This window comes from Medicago sativa, chromosome 8 (assembly GCF_051527215.1).
Source record: "Medicago sativa cultivar Bolivia chromosome 8, Bolivia_mono, whole genome shotgun sequence".
Lineage (NCBI taxonomy): Eukaryota > Viridiplantae > Streptophyta > Magnoliopsida > Fabales > Fabaceae > Medicago > Medicago sativa.
This window is the reverse complement of record NC_140756.1, coordinates 84,714,364-84,731,818: the sequence shown is the minus strand read 5'-3', so window position 1 is coordinate 84,731,818 and position 17,455 is coordinate 84,714,364. Positions and strand designations below refer to the sequence as shown.

Below are 17,455 nucleotides of genomic sequence, written 5' to 3'. Positions count from 1 at the left end.
GGGTTAGTACATGACAACAACAAGTATAACCACTCTTGGTGGTGTAGTTACCATTTTTGTTTGATTTCCAAATGAAAGCATCTTCTACGGAAGCATTGAAATTAATGTGCATGTTGTTGATGAAATCTGAAGTTAATCGAGAGAGGAGGGTGTAAAGAACTTAGAATGAGTGTTGCTAACATAACAGTTCTCTTTAATGCATATGTAAAATAACTTTACACTATCCTTATATAGAACTTAAACTCTAACAAAATTTGCTTTGCTTTCTAATAGTTTTTTTTTTTTTTGTTTTTCTTAAAAAAAATAGTTTTTTGTTTTTTTTTCCGTAAAGCGAGATAAGAAAGAGAAAACGAACTAGAAAAATATGGAAAACAAACAAAGAAACTTTCCGTACATATATGCATATATGTTTTATTCATGTGAATTATATTTTTCCATACTCATGAAATTGTTTCAACTCAAAATTAGTGCATTAGCCGTGCATTGCACGGGTTACCATCATAGTATATAAGTATGGAAAACAAACAGAAAATTATAGATCCTCATAAGAGCTGCATCTAGGTGGAGAGAATTGTTGAGGCCGGTCAGAGGTTAATATGACAGCATAATCCTCAAATCGGTTATGTCTCCTTATTCTTTCCTTTTTCTCCGAGGCAGGATCCTATTTCCTCATTGGCTGCACTGTTTCAGTGTGCGCAGTAATTGCTAGCTTTAATAAAATATTAAAAAAAAATTACATTTGAACCATTCCTCTTACAATTTTGTAGGAACTACTTCCATCTCTAAGTTGTCTCAACTAGTCTTGTAACCATTCCCTCTTGGGTGATCAAGAAAAATCGATTCCTATGTTTCATGCAGCATAGGAATCTAAAAAAAAAACATCTTAGATGCCTAAAGTAAGCAACAAAGACCATCAAATACGTGCAAGGACATAAACTCCTGCATTAACGAATACACTATGACATATTTTTAACATAAACTTCATAAAAAAGGAAAAAACACAAGTAGATTTTATTTTCAAGTTAACGACGCCAACAAACCTTGCATTACTTTAGTGAATGTCTCAAGCTTCCAGAAAATCTCAGGCCTGAGTTATTGTCTATCTGCATAAATATGCATTCCTTCAAATACCAAAAGCTATTTTCAGTTTGTGTAGTATAGTTCAATACAAGAGTAATTTAATAACTGAAGATTTTCCAAATCATTAGTGTGGGAAGGATTCTGCAGTTAGACTAGTTGAATGGATTGTGGCTCTCTCCTTCACCCCAAATTTTATATTTCCCCCTTACGCCGTTAATCCACTTGTCCACTCTCTATTTCACTACAAGAAAATATGTGATTTGCTACGCCCATTTCTGGAGCTAATTCGCAGCTAATTCCTAGCAAACGGGTTTAGCTAGAGATATGCTAGGGAATACATATTGATTCGGCCGTAGCATGGATTGAGAGACAAATTTGCTAGGGAAATATTTCTTAGTAAATCCTTAGCTAGTAAAACATAAATCCTAGCAAATGTTTAGTTAATACGCAGCAGAAAAGCATTCAAAATTAAATGTCCGCAGCAAAATAACCATGACTTATCATAGCAATTTTGCAACAAATCTACAGTAACATAACTAAGACTTGTCATAGCAATTCCATAGCAAATCTACAGCAGAATTTTAACAAAATTTTCTTTAATGGATCATAGCAATTAGGACCTTTTAACCTTTTAAAAAAACATTTAAATCACTACCAATCAATTAATAAGAAACTTTAGTTGAACACAACAAGAAATGCAAAATAGTATTGATAACAAATTAGGTCTCATACAAGTAATTCAACATCAAAAGAGGCTAAACACAATCCCTCAAAAGAAAAAAGAAAAAGGAAAAAAGAAAAACAGGTTATTGAAATTCCACAGTTACGTAGCATGGGTTCAGAGCCATATTCACTTGTTTTGAAGGCCTGTAAATCAGCAAATAATATTCAGCGAAGTGACAATCATATGACATTTCATTACTCAATATAAATCAAAGAGACTTACATCCGTCAAGACCCTCTACACTTTTGAGGCTTCTGCCTAGACTTCTTCACAAGGGAGGATCTTTGGAGTGTGGGCGGTTTCATCTTCACAATGCATACCTTGTGTTTGATTCTATCATAGGCGGATATAATTTAATTGTTCTTGTAAATAATTTCAATAAAAATTCACATAGTATCTCTTCCATCTAACATGGCGGATATAAGTTAATTTCAGTTCAAGATCAAAGCTTCTACTTGAGCCTTAAATGCTAACGAACATGCTATCAAAGCTTCTACTTGAGCCTTAAATGTCAATTAACATGTTATCAAAGCTTTTGGAAAACAGAAAAATGAAACAGAGAGAAATCAGTCAAGCTTTCCAAATGGTAGAATGAGAGTTGGAGAATTCAAAATCTCTTCAATCTCACTCATTTCCTCCAAGAACAGTCAAAATACACAATATGAATTCAAATATGATTTTAACCTAGAATTCAATTCCTCTAAAAAACCTAGAAGAGAAAAAAAAATAGGACAATTCAAACAAAAAAAACACTTTATTTGCATCACCTTTTCGAATTCACAACATTACTTAGTTTTCATTACTCATTACATTCACAACCTAAGATATAATATCACGGGTCAAAAGTTTGGGGAATAAACCTTCTGAAGGTGGAAAACAAATGGAACCGAATTCAGCATAACAGTATATAACAAATGGAACAAAATTCAACATAATAGTATATAAGAGTAACTTATAACTTATATAATAAGTGGTAAGATAATGCAGAAGATCTCTCATTTGATTAACTAAAATAATGCAGCAGGACTGTCATTTGATTAACTCACCATATACGTGCAACCACTCTCACTTCTCCATGTCTAACACTACAACAGTTTTAAAGCCAGCCAACAACAAACTAATCTTAACTCGTAAGCATGTTACAGGGTTAGATACCGCCTCGACGGATATAATTGTTCTCCTATCATGATAACATCGCAGACCTTGTGTCCACATATGGGAAAGTACACCAGTTCTCGTATGTTAGTCAAAACTGTTCACATGCTCTATCATATAAATAAAACTAAAATCTGTCAATTACACTCGGTCAATTCAAGTTACACTCGGTCAATTACAAAAGTAAAATCTATCAAATGCATACGTTGTGTTTGATACTGCATCTTTCATGAGTTCCATGAGTTCTCGTATGTTGATACTGCATCTTTCATGAGTTTCATGACAGATTTTATATACATCTCGACCTATCCAAATGCAAATATGATCAGGACATAATAACAAGTGTTGTCAAGCTAAATGGTCCAGTAAGAAAGAATGGTATGATAAAATACAACAAGAAAATTATAACCCTTATGAATTCAATTAACCTTAAGAGCTCATAAATATCATTACTTATGCTAAAATCAGTTATGTGATTATATATTTAGTATATAACTATTAAACTTCGACAGTAATTCACACAATACTATATATTTGCCCACACAAACGAATAAAACTTGAAAATACAACACAATATTTTCAAAATTATACATACCATAGACAACAGGTACGCTCATCGCATCAACTCAACAAAGGCTAAAAACCATAATGAAAATCAGCTCACCTCGTGAGTAAAAAAAAATTGGTCCAGTTCAAAGCTAAATGCAAAAATAAAAATACAATCTGAGTATGTTCATCATCAAATAAGCTTAGTAGTATAGCTCACAGAAAAAAAAACCATTGAACTGCATTACAGGTATATATTAGTAGTTACTATAAAAATATGACAGTAAAGAAAAACAATATAATTCCTTCACATCTTTGCATTTTTTTCACATTCAACTTCAAACTGGAGCCACATAACAAGTGACAAGATGATAAAGGAAAACTTTGAGTAACTAAACTAACTACATTGCAGAAACCAGACCACAAAAATTGTGCTCAACAAGTTGAATTGAGATTTACCTTCACCAATTTATGATTTCAACCTTTGCTGAAGGCGAGTTTTGAAGCAAAAAGAACAAAGTTCCATTTGGTATTGATGAAGATGCCCACATTTGTATTGTAAGTGACTTAAATCTGTTTTGAAGATAGATAAGTCAATTTCTATCCCAATTTCTCTCGAACCTCAGTCTGATATCAAATATGACCGGAAAAGTAAAATAAAACATGTGAGTTATCAAAATAAGTGTTCGAATATACAAGATATAACTAAAAAGGTTCCCAAATCAAGTAAATTTAGCATATAAGCAGATATTAGAAACATAGACTTACAGTTCCATCAATCCGATCCACACCATACCACAAACATGTGCAACATGAGAGCAGTATTACTACTCCTGTGTAATCATAGCCTTCATGAACAAACATACATTATACAAGGCAAGGACTCATATACAATACAAAAGAAATAAACATGTGACAGAATCCCACCCTTGGCAATGAATCCAAATACGATTGTCGCAACTTGTTTTAATATACTAAACAAAATCAAACACTAAAGGGTGTAATGCGAAACATGCAGGGATCTGTCAAGTGGAAAAATTAACACAAGGCATGCAATACACAATATAAAGTTAAAAGTCTTTTAAAGTGCTTTCAGCACCAACATTAGGAACATAATACTTTTCAAAAGAACAATTGTTATTTGCCAAGGAACAAGAAAACTACGGGAGATACTACATGACACATTGATCAACCTAACATAATTTCTCTCATTTGAGACACAAGTTTACAAAAGGAAAACCATTCATTATTGATCACTAGTTCTACAATCCAATCTATCTCAAGGGACAGAAACCAATCCATCTTAAGGGACATAAAATAGGTCAAAATGATACTCTTAATTAAGGCCATATAGAAGAACTTAGCTGTTATTTATATAATATAATATAATAAATAAACAAATCACTCTGCATTGATAACACTAATAAAGCCTCAAAGCTTTTATGAGTACCTAAATACTAACCAACAAAACAGATGAACATCTCCATGGGCAATAATTGTAGTCACAAATCATTAGTAGAAACAAATCAAATTATCATAATTTGCTATAAAGTAATAAAGCTTTCTTCCAAATCCCCATTTTCACATTGTAGTCACAAATTACTATTGCTATGCCCGAAAAAAGTACTAACTAACAAATGTAATCATCTACCAAAAAAGTACGAAAGTTTTCTTCCAAATCCCCATTTTCACATTCAGTTCGATCATGAACTGTGACATACTATTTTGTTCCATAAGCAGAGGTACCTATATTCAAATTTAACCATAATAGTACCTACATGACAAAGCTTGCCAATCTCCTCTGCGATTCTAACAGATCTATTATGCGGAGTCAGGAATCTCCTCTCCTCGGTAGTGTTCCTCTGCATGGCTGTTCTCAGACATGTAGAGATGACAAAATTAGCTGAAGCGCATATATGCCCTCTAGTTGTATCACATTCCTCTTCGGTCATCGTAAGTCAAGTCCCGATGTATGCAGCTGAGGAGTTATGTTACTCCCTATGCTCAAAATAGTTTCATTTATTAGAAGCTAACCACATTTCAATAACCCTAGGTTAATTATTGTTACATGTATCTATCATAAGGCAGAAATTGAAAGCAATAACTTTCACCAGAAAAAAAAAGGTACCAATGCAAATAACTGTAGAAACTTATGTTTACAACAACAATCAGAGACCAAAAAGTATAACTACAAATTACAATCAATTTGAATGCATATCATATTATCATTTTAAATGTATTGGAGAACCAGAACAACACAAGTAAAGAAATTGTAAATTCATATAAACTCAAATCTACAAATTGTATCCAAACATACAACTGCAACAAAATAAACCTTCACATGCCTCAACTGAAAATCAAATCTAGAAACATAACCTAAATTGAGTTAATTAATCACAGAAGAGAAGTTAAACATAGTTTTAGATACCTCAGCTCTCGATAGGTTGCGAAACCGCGGCATCGGTTGCGAAACCGAGAACAGTGACAACAATTCTGATGGAGCCATCGAGAATCAGTGAGTTAGCAATGATTCAAATGTGAAAAACAATCTCTACTTCAGATCCAACAATGACGCCACATTCAATAACCTAACTATGCTAGATTTTACAAATTCAAACAAGAGAAAACGAATCAGAAAATGAGAAAACCAAAATTGAAATCAGAAATTAAAGCATAGGATAAGAGAAAAGAAAACTACATATTGTTGATTGAATTGAGATCGGAGACTCAGGACGATGCGATCGAAGACGGCGGAGGATTGGATTGTTCGGAGACTGAGAAGGATCGATCGGAGATCCACCGGTGCAGATCGATTGTAGATCCACCGGAGAAGGATGCAATCGATCGGAGATCCACCGGAGAAGGGTCGATGGTGGGATTGATCGGAGACAGAGGAGGTTATGTTCGATCGGAGATGGAGGAAGAAAATATCGAACGAGGAAGAGACACGATACCGTGAAAAATATATAAAAATATATTATAATCTTTTAAACGTAAAAAATAAAAAGAAAATAATTAAATATTATTATAATTAATAAAAACAAAAGATAAGTCCTACTTAGTGGATTGGCAGCCAAAAAACTTGTAATTTGCTACAGATACAATCCGTATCAAAAATTTGGTAGCATTTAGCGTATTTTCTTGTAGTGTTTGTTCCATAGAGAAATCCAAAATGGAACACTAGGCCTATAATCAACCAAAAAAATGACAGCACTATTTTTTCAACGTAACATTTTCGAGCCATCTTGTTTGGATTTTCCTCCATGAGTGTTCAGCTACATATCCTTGCAGCTGCTTAAAATGGAATTCCTAAGTTAATCAAATGAAATAATATTAGTATTATAATGGCCAACAATAACTAATGAGTATGATATGTTAACAACAAGTAGAATGGAACGCGCAATGAAGCACCTCATTTCATCATCTCACAAGTCTAAGATCCAACCACAAGCCAAAGAACACATATATACAAACCTGGTGAACTAATTGGATTCAAGACTTCAATTTTTTTTTTCCTGTGTGTGCTAATTTGGTGGAATGACGCAAATATTTGTATATAAAACATAAAGACTTGCTTTAATTACTAGAACATATGCAAAGAAAAACACATGTATATGCTATAAAGCCATAGGTTACTATCCTAAACTCATCTATTATGTATATGGCAGTGAAAATATTGATATGGCAGGGATCCTTTAATGCTCATTTAGAGGCTAAGGTCCTTGTCATGATTTTCCACAAAACTAAAATGGGTTCAAGATATTATCAAACTTGCGATTTTTATGTATGCACTGAGGCCGTTTTGTGTTCTCTAAAGTATTAAAGAAAAAGAAAATGCAGTTTGCAAGGTCATAAGCTGCAGAGGATGGTGTTAGACAGTTCCACCAGCGGAGACATAATGATATTTAGAGAGTCAAGCTGAGACAATCTCTTTTTGGCAAAAAAAAAAAAAGTCGGCATATTGATTTTCTTCTCTAAGCTAAGAGTGTGGCTCAACTCCATCCTCACGTTCCTACTTAATTCCAGCTTGATAGCAGTAAACTCATGAAAAGGTTGAACCGTCTCATGTTCATTATATAACTTTAAAACAGCGATTGAATCTGAAGCTTTAGCGCAAGGTTTTAAGGAATTGAAAAAGAATGTGGATCCTACTTAAGAAAAGAGTGTTCGAGAGAATTTTGAAATCCTCCTTTATTACTTCTCTTGAATGTATATGTAAAATAGTTTTACACTATCATTGTATAAAACTTAAACTCTAAAAAAATAATTATTAAAGCTATCAATATTAATAAAAAAATTGCTTTCTAGTAATAGTTTTTTGTTTTTTTGGTAAAGTGAGAGGAGAATGAAGAAAACTAAACAGAAAAGTGGAAAGCAAAGAAAGAAAATTGGGAAATGCTAACTAAAACCCCGGGCACTGGTTAAGGATATAAAAAAGGAAATTACATAGTAGTTAACGCATTAAAATTGTTTAATTAATTTATAATAAAGTCAAAAACAGTTTCCTTTTATGGTAATAATACCTTTTTTGGTATGCTTAACAGTGCCCGGGGCACCGGTTAGCAGGACCCAAGAAAATTATAGATCCTCATGAGAGAATTTCTCTCATGATTACCATTAATTGCTAATCATTCAAATCGGTTATGTCTCATTATTTAATTTCTGATTTTTCTTTCCTTTTTTCTTTTGATTAGTCTCCATGGCATTCAATGCTCTCATTTATTCCTTCCTTTTTCTACAAGACAGGTTCCTGAATTTCCTCATTGGCTGCACCGTTTCAGTGTTCACATTGAGTAAGCAACAAAATATAGAGTTGGAAAGCTTAACCCTAAATCAAACTGGACCGAAACGGTGACAGACAAACAACATTCGGAAGTCTCATGGAGAAGAAACCACCGTATCTGCCTCATGACTTGCTTATCCCAATTCTGTTGAGGTTGCCGGTGATGTCTCTTTTACGTTTCAAGTGTGTTTGTAAGTTATGGTTTTCTCTAATCTCTCAAACCCATTTTGCAAATTCACATTTTGAAATTACCACTGCACACAGTCCTAGAATTTTGTTCATATCAAATCCAGATCTTGAAACTCGATTGATCGATTTTGAAGCATCGCTTAGCGATTATTATACTTCTACTTCACTGAACCTTAGTTTTGTGCGTCCACCTCCTGATCCGCATCCCCATCGTGGATTTTATTATTTTATTCAAACTAAACGTTCATGTAGAGGGTTTATACTTTTGCACCGTGGCACACAATTTTACCTATGGAATCCATCCACTAGAGTTCACAAACAAATACCTTTGTCTCCTTATGGTTCCAATTTACGTGTCCATCATTTCATTCATCTATATGGTTTTGGGTATGACCCGTCAGCAGATGATTATATGGTGGTTGTTATGTCATTTGACGCAGACTTCCATAATTTTTCATCACATTTGGAAATTTTCTCATTAAGAGATAATGTATTGAAAGAAATTAAGGGTACTTACCTCCCTTATATGAACTTCTCTGATTATTCCATGGTAGGGTCACTCTTTAATGGGGCTATTCACTGGTTGGCTTTTCATCTTGATTTATCAATGAATGTTATTGTTGCCTTTGATTTAATTGAAAGGAAACTTTTAGACATATCTTTGCCAGATGATCTTTTTTGGAGAGGTTTGCCAGGTGATCTTGAACATGAACCTACAGATTGTGATTTGTGGGTATTTGGTGAGTTTCTCAGTGTATGGACTAAGCAAGATGATGTAGTTGAAATATGGGTGATGAAAGAGTACAAAGTGCATTTGTCATGGACTAAGACTCTTGTTTTTTCTATTGATGTCATTCCCACTCATTACTTCTCTCCAATATGTTGTACAAAAAGTGGTGATATTATTGGAACTGATGGTGAAGTTGGATTGGTGAAGTACGATGAAAAAGGACAGTTTCTAGAGTATACCTCCTACTATAAAGAGAATTGCACATCCCGAGTGGCTATGTATACAGAGTCTTTGCATTCACTCCCCCGGTGATAGCGAACAAGGTTAAGATGACATAAACAAGAAGAACGAGGTTATGGAATATTCTCCTTTACCATTTCCTTGATATTTATAATAATACTGCATCTTGTACTCTTGGGTGGCTGCTTTTGTAACATGAGTCATTATGCCACATGAGCTGATGTAATTTGTCATGGAATGTTTCTGTGATTTACTATTGTTTATGCACGTGTAACTGGATCTAATTCTAAAGCATGTTTTGGGCACTGCTTGAAATTGTTTTATATTGTAATTTATTTGATAAGTTTATACGTGCTACTAAAGATCAAAATCATAAATCACGACTCTGATTCAAAGCACTTCATTTGAAGTTTGATCATGGCCACACATATATTTGAAAGGAAATAAAAGGTTTTGTTCTCTTTCCCATTGGTAAGCCATTGGCAGACTCGGTCGAATGTTCAATATTACACAGAATAGACGCTCGGCGAGACTTCCCCGTTACATAGTTTGTATGGGTCAGATTTAAGCCGATACTCGTATCACTTGATCAAACAATATAAATTTAAACAAACAAGAGAATTGTCATAAAATCAAATGCTACCTAGAAAATTTGGATTATTGCACTATCATTTTATTAACCATGTGTTTTCAGAAGATTTGGGGTAATATGGCCTCATAATTGTAGTGATGATCACATGTTTAGCTTCTTTAGGATAATAATCTAAAGGGAAATGTTAACTAGTGCCCCCGGGGCACTGGTTAAGGACCTTAAATAGTAACTTTTTATAAATGTTTGTGTAATCAGTGTATTGGAAATTGAAAACTTTTAAATTTGAGAAGAATTATTACTTTATTTAGCATGCTTAAAGAGTGCCTCGGGGGCACTCGTTAACAAGACCCTAATCTAAATAGCTAACATGCTAGTCTGAATAGCGTATATGTAATAGAAGATACTACTTGTTTTCTAAATGGTGAGTAAGAAGTCAGAATTCTAATTAAGAACTATGCAAATTTTGGCAATTAGCAAAAAGTAGTAACTTAGTGCTAATCCTATAGTTGACGCTACAATTTTACAATTGCCGTAGACTTTTCAAAACCCACAACCTTTATGCAGCTAGCTGCCAAGATAAAATAAATATGCATGTTTACTAATTTCAAATGCTTATATCAGCCCCTAATTTCATTATTGGCTTTACTATATACATTCTTGATAGCCAATATAGAATTATCCATTTGAGGCTACACTTTGTATATATCCTTCATAGATGCACAATGAAAACAAGCCAAAACAGTAGTTTGATGATTGATTGAAGAAACAAAGGATAAAGGGTCCATTGGCCACCTTATGTGGAAAATACATATGTAAGCAGTCATCTATAAGCTTTTCCAATGAAGAAAGTGCAAAAATAATAAACTTTTTTTTTTCTGTTCTTGATTAAAGAAGAAATTAAATAAGTCAAAGGAACTCACTTAAAGCTAAAAGGAAATTATTTTTCATACGAGCTAAAAGGAAAAGATGTTATATCTTTAATTTGACATCTTTCAAAACCCACAACCTTTATGCAGCTAGCTGCCAAGATAAAATAAATATGCATGTTTACTAATTTCAAATGCTTATATCAACCCCTAATTTCATTATTGGCTTTACTATATACATTCTTGATAGCCAATATAGAATTATCCATTTGAGGCTACACTTTGTATATATCCTTCATAGATGCACAATGAAAACAAGCCAAAACAGTAGTTTGATGATTGATTGAAGAAACAAAGTATAAAGGGTCCATTGGCCACCTCATGTGGAAAATACATATGTAAGCTGTCATCTAAAAGCTTTTCCAATGAAGAAAGTGCAAAAATAATAAACCTTTTTTTTTCTGTTCTTGATTAAAGAAGAAATTAAAGAAGTCAGCTAAAAGGAAATTATTTTTCATACGAGCTACTTTGAGGCAAACATTTTCTTTGGTCCCCATCTAAAATTCAAGCTTGACAATGAGAGCTTCAGTAGAGCAAGAATCAAACTCCAAGAGATTTGGAGTAGAGTATATCCCCCAGTAGAGCATTTTAGGGTGTTTGGTTGTGCCACACATGTTCATATTCCAAATGAAAGGACCAATATTGAGATTAAAAGCTGCAAGTGTATGCAACTTGGGATGACTGATGATTCTAAAGGCTACAGATTGTAGGATCCAAATACCAAAAAAAATCATATATAGTTGTCTATCTAAGTAGAAACCAATATACAAGAGGTAGACCCATATTGATTCAAAGTTTGAATTTAGAGTGTCAAAATTATTCATATTTAGCGTTCGATACATTTTAAATATGACTAGCTTCAGTTGAAGAAACTTTTTTTTTTGAAGGAAACATCAGTTGAAAAAACATAAAAAGAGAGAAACCAACATAGAATTAAAATAGTTATTAATAAAAAAAAATACTAATTTGTATGTGAAGTAAGTGTGTAAAATTATTTTTAAATGCATTCAATATTGAATGATGTCATTGTGTTGCCAATTTTTTTAATGTATTTGGAAACATGTGACATGTGAGATTTCTTAATTGACGAAACAACACATATAAGAAGAGCTAACAACCTCCGGTCTCACAACTTTACATGACCTATTTCGAAGTGTAGATCTTACATAAGAGAAGGGTGTTAGAGGAAATGTTGAAAAATAGTGCTGCCATCATGTAAGATGATTTTACAGTGGAAAGCTGTGCGAGCTGCATCAAGACCGAGATAATTTCTCTCATGATTTGCATTAATTGCTAATCCCCCTCAAATAGGTTCTTATTTAATTTCTGATTTTTCTTTCGATTTCTCCATGGCATTCAATGCTCTCATTTATTCCTTCCTTTTTCTCCAAGAAAGATTCAATAATTTTCTCATTGGCTGCGTGCGGATTAATTGCTGGCTTTAACGAAATGTTAACAAAAAATTATAACGGTCACTATTTCATCATTCCTAATGTAAGCTACAAAACATAGAGTTGGGAACTTAACCCTAAATCAAACTGGATTGAAACCGGGACAGACAAACAACATTCATAAGTCTCATGGAGAAGAATTCACCGTATCTGCCTCATGACTTGATCATCCTAATTCTGCTGAGGTTGCCGGTGATGGCTCTTTTACGTTTCAAGTGTGTTTGTAAGTTATGGTTTTCTCTTATCTCTGAAACCCACTTTGCAAATTCACATTTTGAAATTACCGCGGCACACAGTCCTAGAATTTTGTTCATATCAGATCAAGATCTTGAAACTCGATTGATTGATTTTGAAGCATCCCTTAGCGATTATTATACTTCTACTTCACTAAACCTTGATTTTGTGCGTCCACGTCCTGATCCTTATCCCCATCGTGGATATTATTTTTATATTCAAACTAAATGTTCATGTAGAGGGTTTATATTTTTGCATCGTGCTGCAACAACTTATCTATGGAATCCATCCACTAGAGTTCACAAACAAATACCTTTGTCTCCTTATGGTTCCTATTTACATGTCAATCATTTCTTACATATATATGGTTTTGGGTATGATCCGTCAACAGATGATTATTTGGTGGTTTTGATGTCATTTCACAATGTCTTCCATAATATTTCATTGCATTTGGAGTTTTTCTCATTGAGAGATAATACATGGAATGAAATTGAGGGTACTAACTTCCCTTATATAAACTTCTCTGATTATTCCATGGTAGGGTCACTCTTTAATGGGGTTATTCATTGGTTGGCTTTTCACCTTGATTTATCAATGAATGTTATTGTTGCCTTTGATTTAATTGAAAGGAAACTTTTAGACATATCTTTGCCAGATGATCTTTTTTGGAGGGTTTTTTCTACATTACCCTCTCTTGTTTAGGGGGTATTTACCCCTTCAAAGATATCAACCAATCAAAATGTAATATACAAATGTAACATTAAATGTCAAATAAATGAGTCAATTTTTTATATTAAAAAATAAATTTTAATAAGGTAACTTTTAATTTTTATTTAATTATATTTAGGTATACAATCTTAATTAATTTACACTATAGGGCTTATAACAATTAAAATTTCACATCAAATTCAACCCATCATGGCTGTGTTTGGTAACACGAATAAGCTAGCTTATAGCTTGTTGGACTAACTTATAAGTTTGTTTTGATATAATAAGATGTGTTGGGTAAAAAGCTTTTTCCACTAGCTTATAGCGTTTTTTGAGAAGCTATTTCAAGTAGCTTTTAAGCTTATAGCTGGTAGTTTTTTTTTATATTTTCTACCAATTTTAACCCTATTAATTCAATTTAATTATTTTTTAATAAAACAACATGTTCATGACTTAAAAAATAACGGCCAAGTTCATAGCTTATTTTTTAATAAAACAACTGTCACGTTTTCTCCTTTGAAAAAAACTGCCATATTTTATTTTATTTTTTAACTAGTAATAGACCCGTGTGGTTACGCACGGGTCACGTAACATTGTGGTAATCATATAAAAAATAATTACTTTGTTAGTACTATCAAATATTTTTTTAATATATTATATATAAAAAAAATGTTAAAAATTTGAATCGCGTATGTTGTGGATTTTATTTTCTTATGTACACGAAAACAAATTTTTATATACACATATAAGAAAGTCAGTATACACATATAAGAAAGTCAGTAAAATAAATTTTTTAAAACTCATGATTATTTTCAAAATATCAACATCAATGTAGTGTTTCTATTAAATAACTTTTTATTTTATATGCAAAACACCGTTCAATGTTTTCACCGTACCCGTTGTAGATTTTATGTGATTTATCTGCAGGTATAATTTTTTATGTTAATATATGAGGAAGTTGATATGATCAAATCGTAGAAACTCATTAATATTGTCAAAATATTAACATTAATATAGTGTTTCTATTGAATAACTTTTTATTTTATATGCAAAACACTGTTCAATATTTGCACCGCACCCGTTGCAGATTTTATGTGTTTATATATGCATAAATAAATTTTTATGTACATATATGAGAAAATCGATATGATAAAATTTTGAAAACTCGTGACTATTTTCAAAATATCAACATCGATGTAATGTTTCTATTAAATAACTTTTTATTTTATATTTTAAAACACCGATAAATATTTGCACCGCACTCGTTGAAGATTTTATATACTTATATATGCAGAAGAATTTTTTTTTTTAACAATATGTAAGAGTCAATATGATAAAATTTAGAAAACTCGTGACTATTTTTAAAATATCAACATCACTGTATTGTTTCTCCAAAATACCATTAAATATTTACACCGCAGTCATTGTAGACTTTATGTGCTTATATCTCCAAAATCAAATTTTATGTATACCGATATGAGAAAGTTGATATGCTTAAATTTTGAAAACTAATGATTATTTAAAAAAATTTAACATTATTGTATCGTTTCTATTAATTTTTTAAATATGCAAATTATTAAGATTAAGAGATTAAAATAGATGAGAACAAAATGACGATATAGAGAATTAGTTAGGCTTGGAAGTGATAAATCTGAAAAATGAAGATACATAGAGAATTAGTTAGGCTAGAAAGATAAACAAAAATATATATAATAATTTTTTCAAAATGAATAATTTTTTATTTTATTTTTTAAAAATGACAATTAAACCCATAAAATTAAGAAGATTGTGAGGATAATAAATTTTACTCGAGTAAGATTTTCTAATTTTCTTATTATAGTATTAGTAGTAGTAGATTAGTAGTAAAAGTGGATATTTAAATTTGTTGTGTGGAGTTGAAAAAATAGTTGTCTGTAATTATCATGATAATATATTGGCTTTTAAGAAGGACAATTATGAAATTTTGTTGGATTTTGATTTTGATATATATATTTTTAATAAATATATTGTTTTTTTAATAATTTTTTTATATATTGTTAGTAGATTAAAAAAACAAATAATATTTAAAATTTTAAAGTATTCCAAAGACTTGTTAATTTTGCAACAAAAATACAAATATTGGTGGAAATTTGTTATATCAACTTATCCGTGGAAGTACAAATTAGGAACAATTTTTTTTTGTAGAGAAAAAATTGGTTACACCTTTTTGTTTTTAATTAAAAAAACAAATAATGTTTTAAAAGTATTCCAAAAACTTATTTATTTTGCATCCTAAAAAATAAATATTTATGGGTTGAATTTGATGTGAAATTTTAATTGTTATAAACCCTATAGTGTAAATTAATTAAGATTGTATACCTAAATATAATTAAATAAAAATTAAAAGTTATCTTATTAAAATTGATTTTTTTATAGAAAAATTGACTCATTTATTTGACATTTAATGTTACATTTGTATATTATATTTTGATTGGTTGATATCTTGAAAGGGTAAATACCCCCTAAACAAGAGAGGGTAATCTAGGTCTCACCTTTTTGGGGAGGTTTGCCAGGTGATTTTGAACATGAACCTACAGATTGTGATTTGTGGGTATTTGGTGAGTTTCTCAGTGTATGGACTAAGCAGGATGATATAGTTGAAATATGGGTGATTAAAGAGTACCAAGTGCATTCGTCATGGACTAAGACTCTTGTTTTTTCAATTGATGTCATTCCCACTCATTACTTCCCTCCAATATGTAGTACAAAAAGTGGTGATATTATTGGAATTGATGGTGAAGTTGGATTGGTGAAGTATGATGAAAAAGGACAGTTTCTAGAGTATACCTCCTATTATAAATAGAATCGCACATCCCAAGTGGCTATGTATACAGAGTCTTTGCTTTCACTCCTCGGTGATAGCGAACAAGTTTAAGAAGATGACATAAACAAGAAGAATAAGGTTATGTAACATGAGTCACTATGCCAGATGAGCTGATGTAATATGTCATGAAATGTGTGTGATTCACTATTGTTTATGCACATGTAATTGGATCTATTCTAAATCATGTTACTAAAGATCAACGCACTTTGATGAGCTGCTTGTAATTGTTTTAAATTGTAATTTATTTGATGAGTTTATGCGTGTTACTAAAGATCAAAATTACAAATACACACTTTGATTCAAAGCACTTCATTAGAAGCTTGATCACGGCCACGTATATATTTGAAGGAAATAAAAGGTGTTTGTTTTCTTTTTAGTGGATGCTAATAACTTTGGACCTTTGCCATTCCTCTCTTTCAAACAAGAAAGAAAAAAAATTGATTTCAAATTAATGAGCTAATTCAATAGGAATTAATCATAGTTTCAATGTTATTTTTTTTTCTTCTTCCTGTCAACAAGTGATAGATACAACGCCCGTGAGAAATGAGCCAATTAGTCACCGGGGGTGCGCAAATTCTGGAAAACTAAATTGACTTGGGCATTCTCATTAACTTCCAAACAAATAAAATTTTAAAATTAAAATTAAGCTTCAGAAAAATCAAATTTGGGTTTTTCATCAAATTCAAATGTTTAAAAAAAAAAAATCTAAAACTTAAGTTTTCCAAAAGAATTACATTCCAAAAAGATTTATTTCCTAAAATACTTGGTTTAATTTTCCTGAACATATTTTGTTGACTTAAATGCATTTTGGTACCCTTTTTTCTTGATGTTTAGGTAACCTGTTTAAAAATTCAATTTTTTGTTCCTCATATTTTAATTTAGTGACAGTAAATTTCGGTAGGTAAAGTCCTTTTACCATAGGTATAGCCCCAAGGACCTATACCCACAGATTTTTTGGCCATCTCTATAGTTTACAGTGATGGATTTTACAACTCGAACAAAACTTTTTGTTTTACCTATAGATTTTAGTCATAGGTATAAAGTTTAATCAAAACATACAAATCCATGGGTATAGATACTTAGGACTACACCTAAGGTCAAAGGAATTTTACTTATATAAAAATTTACTGTCACTAAAAGCCAAGTTTCTAGATACTAGGGGTAGGGGACGAAAAATCAAAAAAGAAAATAGGAGGACTAAAAAGCTGAATTTTAAAATAGGGATACTTTTTTT

The 17,455-nt window shown here is 31.7% G+C and overlaps 2 long non-coding RNA genes and 2 pseudogenes across 3 annotated transcripts; 2 read left to right on the top strand and 2 right to left on the bottom strand.

The window, feature by feature from the left end:
• Positions 1 to 1,742: 1,742 nt before the first annotated feature.
• Positions 1,743 to 2,486, bottom strand: LOC146902491 (uncharacterized). Its single transcript, XR_015022383.1, has 2 exons — positions 2,027 to 2,486; positions 1,743 to 1,947 (listed from the first exon to the last, which is right to left on the bottom strand). It is a non-coding gene; the product is annotated as an uncharacterized LOC146902491 (long non-coding RNA).
• Positions 2,487 to 2,590: 104 nt separating this feature from the next.
• On the bottom strand, positions 2,591 to 6,456 carry LOC146902490 (uncharacterized). Of its 2 annotated transcripts, XR_015022969.1 has the most exons (6): positions 6,204 to 6,456; positions 5,934 to 6,102; positions 4,433 to 5,503; positions 4,274 to 4,353; positions 3,965 to 4,132; positions 2,591 to 3,264 (listed from the first exon to the last, which is right to left on the bottom strand). It is a non-coding gene; the product is annotated as an uncharacterized LOC146902490 (long non-coding RNA). The 2 variants fall into 2 exon arrangements; XR_015022968.1 differs by having other exon boundaries at positions 3,965 to 4,353.
• A 1,866-nt stretch (positions 6,457 to 8,322) lies between these two features.
• Positions 8,323 to 9,790, top strand: LOC146902489 (F-box/kelch-repeat protein At3g23880-like; annotated as a pseudogene).
• A 2,570-nt stretch (positions 9,791 to 12,360) lies between these two features.
• LOC146902488 (F-box/kelch-repeat protein At3g23880-like) lies at positions 12,361 to 16,379 on the top strand (annotated as a pseudogene).
• The last annotated feature ends 1,076 nt before the right edge of the window (positions 16,380 to 17,455 follow it).